Source organism: Salvelinus sp. IW2-2015, linkage group LG19 (genome assembly GCF_002910315.2).
Source record: "Salvelinus sp. IW2-2015 linkage group LG19, ASM291031v2, whole genome shotgun sequence".
Classification (NCBI taxonomy): Eukaryota; Metazoa; Chordata; class Actinopteri; order Salmoniformes; family Salmonidae; genus Salvelinus; species Salvelinus sp. IW2-2015.
In genome coordinates, this window is record NC_036859.1 from 29,659,278 (window position 1) to 29,673,869 (window position 14,592).

Genomic DNA, 14,592 nt, shown 5'->3' on the forward strand with positions numbered 1-14,592 from the left:
CACCGCCTGTAATAACATAATTATAATATAGAACATCCAGCGCCAAAACTGTAATAAATAATCAGAGTATAGAACAGTCAGCGCCACCTGTAATACATAATTATAAATAGAACAGCCAGCACACCTGTAATAACATAATCAGAGTGATAGAAACAGTCAACATCGACCTGTACATAACATTTATTTAATATAGAAGCCAGCATCACTTGTAATACATAATTATAATATAGAAGAGCCAGCGCCACCTGTAATAACATAATCAGAGTATAGAACAGTCAGCGCCACTGTAATAACATAATTATAATATAGACAGCCAGCACTACTGTAATAACATAATTATAATATAGAAACCCGCGCCACCTGTAATAACAATCAGAGTATAGAACAGCCAGCACTACCTGTAATAACATAATCAGAGTATAGAAAGCCCAGCATCACTGTAATAACATAATCATAATAGAACAGCCAGCGCCGCCTGTAATAACATAATATAATATAGAACAGCCAGCGCCACTGTAATACCATAGAGTATAGAACAGCCAGCATCACCTGTAATAACATAATTATATATAGAACAGCCTGCGCCACCTGTAATAACATAATCAGAGTATAGAACAGCCAGCATCACCTGTAATAACATAATTATAATATAGAACAGCCAGCGCCACCTGTAATAACAATAATCAGAGTATAGAACAGTCAGCGCCACCTGTAATCATAATTATAATATAGAACAGCCAGCATCACTGTAATAACATATTATAATATAGAACAGCCAGCGCACCTGTAAACATAATTATAATATAGAACAGCCAGCGCCCACTGTAATAACAGAGTATAGAACAGCCAGCATCACCTGTAATAACATAATTATAATATAGAACAGCCTGCCGCACCTGTAATAACATAATCAGAGTATAAGAACAGCCAGCATCACCTGTAATAACATAATTATAATATATAGACAAGCCAGCGCCACCTGTAATAACATAATCAGGGTATAGAACAGCCAGCATCACCTGTAATAACATAATTATAATAGAACAGCCGCACTACCTGTAATAACATAATCATAATATAGAACAGCCAGCGCAACCTGTAATAACAAAATCAGAGTATAGAACAGCCAGCGCCACCTGTAATAACATAATCAGAATATATGCCACTTAACAAACACTCTTATCCAAAGCGACTTAGTTTGTGACTTAGTAGCAACTAGAGAGTAGAGTACAGAACAGGGAATCCATACATTTGTAGTAGGTGTATGTGAACACGGTGTGAATTCAACTGACAACTTGGCATTTCTTGTGCCAAACTTTTACGTACTGAGCCACACAGGACTTCACCAGAGCATCACCTGATGTCCTGGCCAGACACTCGTTCACCCAGCTTCTTAATGAATCAAACAAGTCCATGCAGGGACCGCTCAACCTCCTTAAACCACTCCAGCAGGCCAGCACATAGCAGCAGGGACGGGGGCATGAGACGATCTGCACCAAGGTCACCTCCAGTGACAAGGCACTCCGCTCCCCAGGCTGGAGGTGAGAGGGGAGGGAAAAGTGGATGGAGAGGAGAGTGGGGTAGAAGGTTAAAAAAGGTGACTTTCTGTATACTTAACCTGAGAGTCCTTGCAGTTGTGCAAACTGAAACAGGTTACTTACAAGCTTATGTATGGCTCTGCCATTCCTCTGGTCACATACTTTATGGCCACCTGAGTGAAAAAGAAAATGATGAGAATTCATATACAGTTGAAGTTTGAAGTTTACATAAACTTAGTCATTAAAACTCGTTTTTCAACCACTCCACAAATTTCTTGTTAACAATTATAGTTTTGGCAAGTCGGTTAGGACATCTACTTTGTGCATGACACAAGTAATTTTTCCAACAATTGTTTACAGACAGATTATTTCACTTATAATTCACTGTATCACAATTCCAGTGGGTCAGAAGTTTACATACACTAAGTTGACTGTGCCTTTAAACAGCTTGGAAAATTCCAGAAAATATGCCATGGCTTTAGAAGCTTCTGATAGGCTAATTGACATCAACTTTGAGTCAATTGGAGGTGTACCTGTGGATGTATTTCAAGGCCTACCTTCACACTCAGTGCCTCTTTGCTTGACATCATGAAGAAAATCTAAGAAATCAGCCAAGACATCAGAAAAAATAGTAGACCTCCACAAGTCTGGTTCATCCTTGGGAGCATTTCCAATGCCTGAAGGTACCATGTTCATCTGTACAAACAATAGTATGCAAGTATTAAACCCATGGGACCACGCAGCCGTCATAGCGCACAGGAACGAGACACGTTCTGTCTCCTAGAGATGAACTACTGTGGTGCGAAAGTGCAAATCAATCCAGAGAACACCAGCAAAGGACCTTGTGAATATGCTGGAGGAAAACAGTACAAAAGTATCTATATCCACAATAAAACAAGTCCTATATCGACAAACCTGAAGGCCGCTCAGCAAGGAAGACGCCACTGCTCCAAAACCGCCATTAAAAAAGCCGACTATGGTTTGCAACTGCACATGGGGTCAAAGATCATACTTTTTGGAGAACTGTCCTCTGGTCTGATGAAACAAAAATAGAACTGTTTGGCCATAATGACCACTGTTATGTTTGGAGGAAAAAGGGGGACGCTTGCAAGCCGAAGAACACCATCCCAACCGTGAAGCACGGGGTGGCAGCATCATGTTGTGGGGATGCTTTTGCTGCAGGAGGGACTGGTGCACTTCACAAAATAGATGGCATCATGAGGGAGGAAATGATGTGATATATTGAAGCAACATCTCAAGACATCGTCAGGAAGTTAAGCTGGTCCCAAATGAGTCTTCCAAGTGGACAATGACCCCAAGCACACTTCCAAAGTTGTGGCAAAAGGTTTAAGGACCTCAAAGTCAAGGTTATTGGAGTTACACCAGCTCTGTCAGGAGGAATGGGCCGAAATTCACCCAACTTATTGTGGGAAGCTTGTTGGAAGGCTACCTGAAATGTTTAACCTAAGTTAAACAATTTAAAGGCAATGCTACCAAATAATAATTGAGTGTATGTAAACTTCTGACCCACTGGGAATGTGATGAAATAATAATGCTGAAATAATCATTCTCTCTGTTATTATTCTGACATTTCACATTCTTAAAATAAAGTGTTGATCCTAACTGACCTAAGACAGGGAATTTTTACTAGGATTAAATGTCAGGAATTGTGAAAAACTGAGTTTAAAATGTATTTGGCTAAGGTGTATGTAAACTACCGACTTCAACTGTATTAGTGTGCTTTCACTTCTTGGATCATGCAAATATAAATAGCAATACAACATTTGGAATTTTCCGTCTCACGCAGTTATACAACTATATGACCAGATTTAGAATTCCATAACAAACTGATATAAGCTTCACTGTTGGCTGTCACTTTTGCGCATGGCGGCATAGACCCACATCCTCCTTTACCCAGCTACTCCCCATTGTGTAGAGAGACTCAAAGTTGCCTGTAACAAAGTTACGCATGAAATAAAGCACAAAATCATCACAAATACCAAATATCAAACTCAATAGATACTGTTCATATAATATCAGAACTAGTTATTTAGCCTGGTCCCCAATGTGTTTGTGCTGTCTTGCCGTGTCCTGTGGTCATTGTCAGGCTAATGGAAAGACAACACTAAGCATCTGGGACAAGGCTAATTCTTCTTCCATTGCATTGATACTGAGTTTAGTCAGGTCATACTTGGGTTGGGTCCAGATTAACCTTCAGTTTCTTTAGTCCTAGTTTCCTGTTGTCCTGAGTGAGACTCTTTGTGTGTACAACTGTGTGTCCCCAGTGATGTTGTCTGTGATTTCAAAGTGGACTGTGAGGATGGGTCAGATGAAGAAGCATACTAGTCTCTCCAGCTTAATAAAGCTTTCATTCTCTTCTCTGGGTTCAACTCATCTTCTCTTTCAAAACGGCCGACACAGGCTGTAGGAAGCAGTTGTTTCTCTCTTGTGAATAAAAAAACACAATTCTGTCTAATAATTAAACACTTTCTATCCTGTTGGTTTTAGTTTAGTGTTTTTGGTGTTTCTCTAGTCATCTCAAGCTGTTGGCTGGTCATATTCGTTAGGGTCACCGTAGCAAAGCTGTCCTAACCCTATATTGTAAACTGTCATGGTCAAAACATATTGATACAGTAGTAGCTAAGACGGGGGGAAGTCTGTCCATAATAAAGTGACACTGCATTCTTAACAACACTATCAACAAGGCAGGTCCTACAGGCCCTAGTTTTGTCGCACTTGACTACTGTTTAGTCGTATGGTCAGGTTTCCACAAAAAAAAGGATTTAGGAAAATTGCAATTGGCTCAGACAGGGCAGCACGGCTGGCCCTTGGATGTACATAGAGAGCTAATTTAATAATTTGCATGGTCAATCTCTCCTCCACTTTCAGCCAGGAGAGATTGACTTCATCACTACTTTTATTTATGAGAGGTATTGACATGTTGAATGCACCGAGCTGTCTGTCTAAACTACTGGCACACAGCTCGGACACCCATGCATACCCCACAAGACATGCCACAAGAGGTCTCTTCACAGTCCCACTCTATTCCACATCAAGTAACTGATGCAAGCAGTAAAATTAGATTTAAAAAACACCTTATGGGAAGCAACACAAACATACACACACACAATGATAACATACACACTACACACACATACACATGGATTTAGTACTGTAGATTGTGGTAGTGGTGGGTAGGGGCCTGAGGGCACACAGTGTATTGTGAAATCTGGGATGTATTGTAATGTTTTAAAATTGTATAAACTGCCTTAATTTTGCTGGACCCCAGGAAGAGTAGCTGCTGCCTTGGCAACAGTTAATGGGATCCATATTAAATACAAAATACAAAGAGGCAGAGAAACGCTGCAGCTGGACTGGGAATATCATAGAGTGAGTCCCTGGCATGACACTGTGGGACACCATCCTAGGCCAAACACACTGATTAAGGCTATACGTCAAAACACAATGGTTTTAGTTTCCATTCCATCCTTCTTCAGCCCAGCACACACTGTTAATAATCCAGGTTATCAACACAAAATATTTTAGTATAATTGATTTTCTATGTCACAGATCTTTGTCTTGTTGCGTTACAAATGTCCTTTGCTGCATCAAATCTATCTGGAATCTAATGTAGAAATGGCCCTTCAAAGGGTGACACTGCAGGTCCTTTTCATTGAAAAGTGAAAGACTAAAGTTACATACATGGGATGCTTTAGTGAATTTCAGAATGTCTGGAACCCTGTAGTCGATTACTACCTACAGTATACGTGGACTGTTCTGTCGGCCAATGGGGAGACAGATCCATGCTGTTGCGTGAGATACTGCAGCCGGACAACAGGGGGTACTGTCTGACTTTCTGGTTTCACATGAATGGCACTCACATCGAGACCTTAAACTCTACAGCAATAACAGGTGGGTAGGATCATGTTGTCCTCGGATGGATGGATGGATGGATGAATAGAAGGAAGGACGGTTTTGGGGTGGATGGGTGGATGGGTGGATGGGTGGAATGGGTGGATGGGTGGATGGGTGGATGGGTGGAGCGGTGGATTGGGTGGATAGGTGGGTGGAATAGGTTGGGGTGCTGTAATAACATAATTATAATATAGAACAGCCAGCGCCACCTGTAATAACATAATCAGAGTATAGAACAGCCAGCATCACCTGTAATAACATAATTATAATATAGAACAGCCAGCACTACCTGTAATAACATAATCATAATATAGAACAGCCAGCGCAACCTGTAATAACAAAATCAGAGTATAGAACAGCCAGCGCCACCTGTAATAACATAATCAGAATATATGCCACTTAACAAACACTCTTATCCAAAGCGACTTAGTTTGTGACTTAGTAGCAACTAGAGAGTAGAGTACAGAACAGGGAATCCATACATTTGTAGTAGGTGTATGTGAACACGGTGTGAATTCAACTGACAACCTTGGCATTTCTTGTGCCAAACTTTTACGTACTGAGCCACACAGGACTTCACCAGAGCATCACCTGATGGTCCTGGCCAGACACTCGTTCACCCAGCTTCTTAATGAAGTCAAACAAGTCCATGCAGGGACCGCTCAACCTCCTTAAACCACTCCAGCAGGCCCAGCACATAGCAGCAGGACGGGGGCCATGAGACGATCTGCACCAAGGTCACCTCCAGTGACAAGGCACTCCGCTCCCCAGGCTGGAGGTGAGAGGGGAGGGAAAAGTGGATGGAGAGGAGAGTGGGGTAAGAAGGTTAAAAAAGGTGACTTTCTGTATACTTAACCTGAGAGTCCTTGCAGTTGTGCAAACTGAAACAGGTTACTTACAAGCTTTATGTATGGCTCTGCCATTCCTCTGGTCACATACTTTATGGCCACCTGAGTGAAAAAGCAACATGATGAGAAATTCATATACAGTTGAAGTTTGAAGTTTACATAAACTTAGTCATTAAAACTCGTTTTTCAACCACTCCACAAATTTCTTGTTAACAAATTATAGTTTTGGCAAGTCGGTTAGGACATCTACTTTGTGCATGACACAAGTAATTTTTCCAACAATTGTTTACAGACAGATTATTTCACTTATAATTCACTGTATCACAATTCCAGTGGGTCAGAAGTTTACATACACTAAGTTGACTGTGGCCGTTAAACAGCTGGAAAATTCCAGAAAATGATGCCATGGCTTTAGAAGCTTCTGATAGGCTAATTGACATCATTTGAGTCAATTGGAGGTGTACCTGTGGATGTATTTCAAGGCCTACCTTCACACTCAGTCCTCTTTGCTTGACATCATGAAGAAAATCTAAAGAAATCAGCCAAGACATCAGAAAAAAATAGTAGACCTCCACAAGTCTGGTTCATCCTTGGGAGCAATTTCCAAATGCCTGAAGGTACCATGTTCATCTGTACAAACAATAGTATGCAAGTATTAACACCATGGGACCACGCAGCCGTCATAGCGCACAGGAACGAGACACGTTCTGTCTCCTAGAGATGAACTACTGTGGTGCGAAAAGTGCAAATCAATCCAAGAACAACAGCAAAGGACCTTGTGAATATGCTGGAGGAAACAGGTACAAAGTATCTATATCCACAATAAAACAAGTCCTATATCGACAAACCTAAAGGCGCTCAGCAAGGAAGACGCCACTGCTCCAAAAACCGCCATAAAAAAGCCAGACTATGGTTTGCAACTGCACATGGGGTCAAAGATCATACTTTTTGGAGAACTGTCCTCTGGTCTGATGAAACAAAAATAGAACTGTTTGGCCATAATTGACCACTGTTATGTTTGGAGGAAAAAGGGGGACGCTTGCAAGCCGAAGAACACCATCCCAACCGTGAAGCACGGGGGTGGCAGCATCATGTTGTGGGGATGCTTTGCTGCAGGAGGGACTGGTGCACTTCACAAAATAGATGGCATCATGAGGGAGGAAAATGATGTGGATATATTGAAGCAACATCTCAAGACATCAGTCAGGAAGTTAAAGCTTGGTCACAAATGAGTCTTCCAAGTGGACAATGACCCCAAGCACACTTCCAAAGTTGTGGCAAAATGGTTTAAGGACCTCAAAGTCAAGGTATTGGAGTTACACCAGCTCTGTCAGGAGGAATGGGCCGAAATTCACCCAACTTATTGTGGGAAGCTTGTGGAAGGCTACCTGAAATGTTTAACCTAAGTTAAACAATTTAAAGGCAATGCTACCAAATACTAATTGAGTGTATGTAAACTTCTGACCCACTGGGAATGTGATGAAATAAATAAATGCTGAAATAAATCATTCTCTCTGTTATTATTCTGACATTTCACATTCTTAAAATAAAGTGTTGATCCTAACTGACCTAAGACAGGGAATTTTTACTAGGATTAAATGTCAGGAATTGTGAAAAACTGAGTTTTAATGTATTTGGCTAAGGTGTATGTAAACTACCGACTTCAACTGTATTAGTGTGCTTTCACTTCTTGGATCATGCAAATATAAATAGCAATACAACATTTGAATTTTCCGTCTCACGCAGTTATACAACTATATGACCAGATTTAGAATTCCATAACAAACTGATATAAGCTTCACCTGTTGGCTGTCACTTTTGCGCATGGCGGCATAGACCCACATCCTCCTTTACCCAGCATACTCCCCATTGTGTAGAGAGACTCAAAGTTGCCTGTAACAAAGTTACGCATGAAATAAAGCACAAATCATCACAAATACCAAATATCAAACTCAATAGATACTGTTCATATAATATCAGAACTAGTTATTTAGCCTGGTCCCCAATGTGTTTGTGCTGTCTTGCCGTGTCCTGTGGTCATTGTCAGGCTAATGGAAAGACAACACTAAAGCATCTGGGACAAGGCTAATTCTTCTTCCATTGCATTGATACTGAGTTTAGTCAGGTCATACTTGGGTTGGGTCCAAGATTAAACCTTCAGTTTCTTTAGTCCTAGTTTCCTGTTGTCCTGAGTGAGACTTCTTGTGTGCTACACTGATGTGTCCCCAGTGATGTTGTCTGTGATTTCAAAGTGGACTGTGAGGATGGGTCAGATGAAGAAGCATACTAGTCTCTCAGCTTTATAAAGCTTTCATTCTCTTCTCTGGGTTCAACTCATCTTCTCTTTCAAAACGGCCGACACAGGCTGTAGGAAGCAGTTGTTTCTCTCTTGATGAATAAAAAAACACAATTCTGTCTAATAATTAAACACTTTCTATCCTGTTGGTTTTAGTTTAGTGTTTTTGGTGTTTCTCTAGCTCATCTCAAGCTGTTGGCTAGGTCATATTCGTTAGGGTACACCGTAGCAAAGCATGTCCTAACCCTATATTGTAAACTGTCATGGTCAAAACATATTGATACAGTAGTAGCTAAGACGGGGGGAAGTCTGTCCATAATAAAGTGACACTGCATTCTTAACAACACTATCAACAAGGCAGGTCCTACAGGCCCTAGTTTTGTCGCACCTTGACTACTGTTTAGTCGTATGGTCAGGTTCCACAAAAAAAGGATTTAGGAAAATTGCAATTGGCTCAGAACAGGGCAGCACGGCTGGCCCTTGGATGTACATAGAGAGCTAATATTAATAATTTGCATGTCAATCTCTCCTCCACTTTCAGCCAGGAGAGATTGACTTCATCACTACTTTTATTTATGAGAGGTATTGACATGTTGAATGCACCGAGCTGTCTGTCTAAACTACTGGCACACAGCTCGGACACCCATGCATACCCCACAAGACATGCCACAAGAGGTCTCTTCACAGTCCCCAACTCTATTCCACATCAAGTAACTGATGCAAGCAGTAAAATTAGATTTAAAAAACACCTTATGGGAAGCAACACAAACATACACACACACACATGATAACATACACACTACACACACATACACATGGATTTAGTACTGTAGATATGTGGTAGTGGTGGAGTAGGGGCCTGAGGGCACACAGTGTATTGTGAAATCTGGGAATGTATTGTAATGTTTTAAAATTGTATAAACTGCCTTAATTTTGCTGGACCCCAGGAAGAGTAGCTGCTGCCTTGGCAACAGTTAATGGGGATCCATATTAAATACAAAATACAAAGAGGACCAGGAGAACGCTGCAGCTGGACTGGGAATATCATAGAGTGAGTCCCTGGCATGACACTGTGGGACACCATCCTAGGCCAAACACACTGATTAAGGCTATACGTCAAAACACAATGGTTTTAGTTTCCATTCCCATCCTTCTTCAGCCCAGCACACACTGTTAATAATCCAGGTTATCCAACACAAAATATTTTTAGTATAATTGATTTTCTATGTCACAGATCTTTGTCTTGTTGCGTTACAAAATGTCCTTTGCTGCATCAAATCTATCTGGAATCTAATGTAGAAATGGCCCCTTCAAAGGGTGACACTGCAGGTCCTTTTCATTGAAAAGTGAAAGACTAAAGTTACATACATGGGATGCTTTAGTGAATTTCAGAATGTCTGGAACCCTGTAGTCGATTACTACCTACAGTATACGTGGACTGTTCTGTCGGCCAATGGGGAGACAGATCCATGCTGTTGCGTGAGATACTGCAGCCGGACAACAGGGGGTACTGTCTGACTTTCTGGTTTCACATGAATGGCACTCACATCGAGACCCTTAAACTCTACAGCAATAACAGGTGGGTAGGATCATGTTGTCCTCGGATGGATGGATGGATGGATGAATAGAAGGAAGGACGGTTGGGTGGATGGGTGGATGGGTGGATGGGTGGATGGGTGGATGGGTGGAGCGGATGGTGGATGGTTGGATAGGTGGGTGGATAGGTGGGTGGATATGGTGGATAGGGGGTGGAAGATGGATGGACAGTTGGGTGGATAGATGGATGCACAGTGGGTGGGTGGGTGGGTGGGTGGGTGGTGGGTGGGTGGACGAGACAGTTGGATGGATGGATGGATGGATGGATGGATGGATGGATGGATGGATGGATGGATGGATGGATGGATGGATGGATGGATGGATGGATGGGTGGGTGGGTGGATGGATTGATTTATTGGTTGATTCATTCATTCCCCCCAGGAAGAAGCATGCGAGTGGAGGTGCTGCTAATGTCTTGTGGACTGAGTCAGGAAGCCAGGGAGACGTGTGGTTCTTGGGCAGTGTATATGTGGATTACACACAGCCATTCTGGGTAAGGTGTCTACAGTAATAACTATTAAGGGAGGCTTTAGCTTTAGTAACAGCTCCTTAAATTGATATCTGTTTTCTGCAGGACATAAAACTATCATAAAATAGACGCAAATGCTCAAAGTGTGGACGTCATTTTGTCCCCAGTTTGATTCTGACTGAACCTCGATTCTCAGACTTCCAAGCCAAGTGATGAGCACTATGGTAATGTGATACCGCTGTGTCACTAAAAATACTGTATCTGTGTGATTATATAAAGGCTGTGTTCTGTTCTCTCCACAGTTTGTGTTCAAGGGCCGGGCCCCTGGTCGAGACGTAGCCCCAGATGACATCATCATCACACTCCATGTTACATGGTATCCATGGTCACTCAGCTCTCAGGCTTAGACATTGCAGATACAAGTAAGAGTAGTGGTAAGAGAGTTCATAAGATCTACAAATGCAGATGATATATTTTGGCGTAGTCGACTGGATGGTATTAGGATGAGGTTAGAAACGACCCCTTTCTACCAAGGTATTACTACACTAATGATGCACCTGTTTAATTCAATAATGTAGTGTTGTACTACGGATTTGTTGTATGTGTGGTTGGGAGTGGTTCTCTCTCTGCTGTCATCGCCACTGTTCTCTTTGTACTCTATCAGAAACACTCCACCAAGTATGTCATGATGATGATGATGATATTGATGATGATAACTGTGATGATGAAGAATGTAATAATGAATTTGGCGATGTCTTTAATGATGATGATGATGATGATGACAATTAAGATTAAGACAGTGGTACAAACAATTAATTAATCTCCCCCACAGCCTACCTAAACCTCTGGAAAATGATTTCTGTTTCGATCTTTACGACTGTAAAATAAATATACATTTATCAGGGTTGGTTACTTTCTAAATGTAATACGTTACAGTTACTACTGTAATTACAGTACCTGCCCAAAATTGTAATCAGTAACGTAACTTTTGGATTACCCAAACTCAGTAACGTAATCTGATTACTTTCCCCTTCAGAGGCATTAGAAGAAGACAAAAAACAATCCATCAAACACATTTGGTGTGTCATCATAGTGTTCTCTGCCTTATGGTCGGACATGCTCAGGTGGAACAAACTTAAACTTGCGCCTATTTTCAATGCTAAATTGAATGTCATAGACAAAACTGAAAGGTGTCATTATAAATGTTTTTGCAGACATCCTTTCTGAATCCAATAAATAATCTTCTAGTTTTTAAAATTTTCTGTAATCTGATTGCAATATTTTTGCTGGAAACGCAACTGATTACAGTTACAGTTTTTTTGTAGTCATGTAGAATACATGTAATCAGTTACTCCCCAACCCTGAGTATAATACATCAAGTAGTGAACACTACCACAAAATTGTATTCCATACTGTAAACAGTGGTATGTACTCATGAATGCCAAGGGAAGCCATGCTTCCCCCAAAAATGTACCCCCCCCCCAAATGTATATTTCGTTTCTCTGTGTTTCATAATTTTCCTTCAATTCGCAAGAGGCTGAATGTATCTCACTGGAGAAAGCATCCAAGCGAGTGAAACAGCGCCCCTCTTTCTCAGTATGTGTAGCTCATCTATCTGATGCTGTCTGGTCAAAAAGAGTATGACATTGTTGCCGCCCATAGCATTGAATAAAAGGGAAGCCAGCGAGCATTTGGCCTCCCTTGATAATAAAAAAAATTAAATAATAGCCAATCAGCTTTGAGGTAAACTGAGTGAGCTGAAATGTGAATGGTCCTGGTGCACCAAAACAAAAGTGTCAAGGGAAGACAGTTTGGATTTGGCTTCACACCAATCACACCACATAAAAACCAGAACGTAATTTACAAAAAAACTTGAATTGTTGTGTAGTTGACTACCGGTGGCTAGTTAGCCACTGAATCTAAAATCGTCCCTTTCTTAAATTAGGCATGGATGGATATAGGGATTTGGACTTGTGGTTTTACTTAATTCTCCTTACTGGCCAGTGATTATAACGGCGATTCTGATCCAACCATAAATTCATACATTTTGCCCCTGGCATGAGAGGATGGAAGTTCAATATGTAGCTAGATGTAGTAGGCTAATGTTAACTACCTGGCCTGGCGCATCTTTCCCATGAAAGAAAGTTAGGCTAGCGAGCAAGCATTTTATCCAGGTAACCTAGGACAACAAAAACTAAAAGCGTGTACTGCATGACAGAGTCATCGACCGTTTCGGCAACATGAAAGAGAGGAGGATGTCATTAACATTTCTCTACAAGTAGTGTGAGTCAACATGTTTTTTTTATACTTGCACACACACGCGTACACACACCAATTAGTACCATGGACAGACACATCATAKTTAGCTTATGTTGATTGGACTAAATTATTTTTGGTATCTTCACTGTATTAAAGCTGCAATATGTAACTTTTTGGGCGATCTGACCAAATTCACATAGAAATGTGAGTTATAGCTCTGTCATTCTTATTGAAAGCAAGTCTAAGAAGCAGTAAATATGTTCTATGTGTTCTATTTCTATGCTTCCCGTTCTTTAGTTTAGTTTTTGCATCCTTTAATTGTTTCAAACAGTTGAAATACAATATGTTTGGTTATGGATATTTCACAGCAGTTTAGATGGTGCAATGATTCTCTACTCTGTACGTGCTTGTTTTCTCAGACAAACTGAAAGTAGGCGAATTATTAGACTTTTAGCAACCACATTTCTGCATAGTGCAGCTTTAAACTAAGCATAGGTGATTTGAACATGTTGAAATGTGGAAGTTGAAATGATGCTGCAATAGTGGAGGCAGCTCCTGTTTTCTTTTCGACTTGCAGTAAGTCGCCGTGTGTCACGACTTCTACCGAGGTCGGTTCCTCTCCTTGTTCGGGCGGCGTTCGGCGGTCGGCGTCACCGGTCTTCTAGCCATCATTGATCTATTTTTCATGTTCCATTTGTTTTGCCTGGTTGTTGCACTCACCTGGTTTCAATTCCCTAATTACATGTTGTATATATTCCCTCTGTTTCCCCCATGTCCTTGTCGAGAATTGTTTATTGTAAGTACGTGTGCTTTATGTGACTGGTGGAATACGGGTTTGGTTGCCCATGTGTTTTGTTATTTTTGTATGCCCGTAGTTATGTACATTAAACGGCTCTGGCTATCTACCAAGTTCTGCTCTCCTGCGTTTGACTTCCACGCCACCAGTTACGCACCCCTGACACCGTGGTTCTAAATCAATGGTTGTTTAGTAGTCCGAAAATGTCAGAAATATTAACTTGCTTGACCATGCTCTAGGTCATGTAACTAACTGTTTGTTACATGCGAAATGATTTTCGGACTTCAGCGGACAGATGTGGCTCTCCGGTTTTGTGATGAAACACTTTAATTTATTCTGCCACTGTGTCTTATTATTGTCTCGGCCTTAGGCCTATATATCACATTGTCAGGGGATATGAACGAACAGGTTAGAGAGCAAACAATGCAATTATCACAACACATTACATAGTAATTGTGGCTTTTTTTCCCTGGCCTGGCGTCCACAGTGATTGTCATTATCATAATGAAAGCGTGTGTTTGAGAGCTATATTGGCCAAGTTGTGCTCTGTTTAAAACTATATAAAGATGCACAAGTTTGTATTTCTAGGATTCAGAACACTGTCATTCTTCAACACTTTGTATGACCCCTCTTCAGACAATGAGTCCAGAGTGGTTACCTCTGAGACTTGACGAGGAATAACTCCAAACCGTTCTCATAATGAAACACTACCAAGCACAGCGTCACCTAAAGTGTTTATCTACAGTTTGTATTGAACAGTATTGATATTATAGTCTTAGGAAACGTATTGATATAAGTTCATTATTTTATTCTCATGGAATTGCATTTACCATCGTGACAAGGGGACAATGTTGATAAAGATCAATAGTATTGTG